The sequence below is a fragment of the Phyllostomus hastatus genome, unplaced genomic scaffold, assembly GCF_019186645.2.
Source record: "Phyllostomus hastatus isolate PE091 unplaced genomic scaffold, TTU_PhHast_1.1 phas_scaffold_501, whole genome shotgun sequence".
Taxonomy (NCBI): domain Eukaryota; kingdom Metazoa; phylum Chordata; class Mammalia; order Chiroptera; family Phyllostomidae; genus Phyllostomus; species Phyllostomus hastatus.
Genome location: NW_025334033.1, coordinates 26,407,463 through 26,409,450, shown reverse-complemented (window position 1 = coordinate 26,409,450; position 1,988 = coordinate 26,407,463). Strand labels below are relative to the sequence as shown.

The following is a 1,988-nucleotide window of genomic DNA, read 5'->3' as shown; positions in this document are numbered from 1 at the left end:
TCCTTAATTTCAGCAGGAGAAGGGGAGGGCTGCATACAGTGACCTTTATTGATGGTGCATGACAAGGTAGGGCTCCCTAAGCCCTTCCCCTCTTCAGGGGGCATAGGATGGAAACTGGGGGTCAGGAGATTCTCAGCATGTTAAGGGATTGATCTGAGGCAAGGACTCACTAGCAGCTGAAGACCTCTCTTCCTGTCACTGGGGTTGGTGGTAAGAGCCCCAGGGTGCTCTTACTTGTTGGAGGCCATGTGAACCATAAGGTCCACCACCCTGTTGTTGTAATCCAATTGTCGTATCAGGAAATGAACTTGACAAAGTGATCATTGAGGGCAATGCTAGCCTCAGCATAGAAAGTGGAGGAATGGGTGTCACTATTAAAGTTGCAGGAGACAACCTGGTCCTCAGTATAGCCCAGGATGTCCTTGAGGGGACTTTCTGATGCCTGCTTCAGTAACTTCTTTTTTTAAAGATTTTGTTTATTTATTTTTAGACAGAATGGAAGGGAAGGAAAAAAAGAAGGAGAGAAACATCGAATGTATGGTTGCTTCTCACACACCTTCTACTGGGGACCTGGCCTGCAACCCAAGCATGTGCTTTGACTGGGAATCAAACTGGAAACCCTTTGGTTCACAGACTGGCACTCAATCCACTGAGCTACACCAACCACTCAGCTTCAATGAGTTCTTAATGTCACTGTATTTGGCAGCTTTCTCCAGGTGGCAGGTCAAACACACAACTGACACATTGGGGGTGGGGACAGGGAAGGCCATGCCAGTGAATTTCCCATTCAGCTTAGGGATGACCTTGCCCACAGCCTTGGTAGTGCCAATAGAAACAGGGATGATGTTCAGAACAGCCCCTCAGCCATCACACCACAGCTTTCCAGAGGGGCCATCCACAGTTTCCTGAGTGGCAGTGATGGCATGGACTGTGGTCATGAGTCCCTCCACCATGCCAGAGTTGTCATGATGGCCTTGGCTGGGGATAAGCCAAGCAGTTGGTGGTGCAGGAGGCATTGTTGAAAATCTTCATGGAGTTGCCATACTTGCCACAGTTTACACCCATCACAAACATGGGAGCACCCGCAGAAGGGGCAGACATGACGACCCTCTTCACTCTAGCCTTCAAGTGAGCCCCAGCCTCCTCCACGGTGGTATAGACACCAATGTACTCCACAACATGGTTAGCATGAGAATCACCCAATTTTATGTGGGGGGATCTCACTCCTGAAAGATGGAGATGGACTTTCCATTGATGAAAAGGTTCCTATTCTCAGCCTTGACTGTGCCTTTGAACTTGCCATGAGTAGAATCATACTGAACATACAGACCATGTAGTTGAGGTCAATGAATAGGTCATTGATGGTGACAATATCCACTTTGCCAGAGTTAAAAACAGCCCTGGTGACCAAGCACCCAATACAGCCTACTCCATTCACTCCAACCTTCACCATCATGTCTCAGGGTTGAGGCTGGCACTGTGCAAAAAGACATGGCTTTGTGTCAAACAGGCAGAGCAGAGAGCCTGTTTTCTTAATTTTCTGTTTGGATTGTTCATTGCTAGTGTATAAAGATACAACTGATTTTTGATATTATACCCTGCAACTTCACTGAACTCATTTATTAGCTCTAATAGTTTCATTTTTTTAGATTAAGATTTTTTTATCTATGTAAGATAATGTCATCTGTGATTAAAGGGAGTTTTACTTTTAATTTGGATACCTTTTATTATTTTTTCTTGCATAATTGCTTTGGCAAGAATTTCCAGTGCCATGTTGAATAGCAGTGGTAAAGGTGAGCATCCCTGTCTTGTTCCTGATCTTTATGGAAAATATTTCCATTTTTACTGTTGAGTGTGATGTTAGCTGTGGGTTTTTTCATAAATGCCTTTTATTATCTTGAGGAAATTCCCTTCTACTACCTGTAGTTTCTGAATAATTTTTTTTTTAATCACAAAAGGTGTTGGATTTGGTGAAATGCTTCTCCAGC

The 1,988-nt window shown here is 44.5% G+C and overlaps 1 pseudogene; it reads right to left on the bottom strand.

The window, feature by feature from the left end:
* Nucleotides 1–230: 230 nt before the first annotated feature.
* LOC123808809 lies at nucleotides 231–1,453 on the bottom strand (annotated as a pseudogene).
* Between the last annotated feature and the right edge of the window lie 535 nt (nucleotides 1,454–1,988).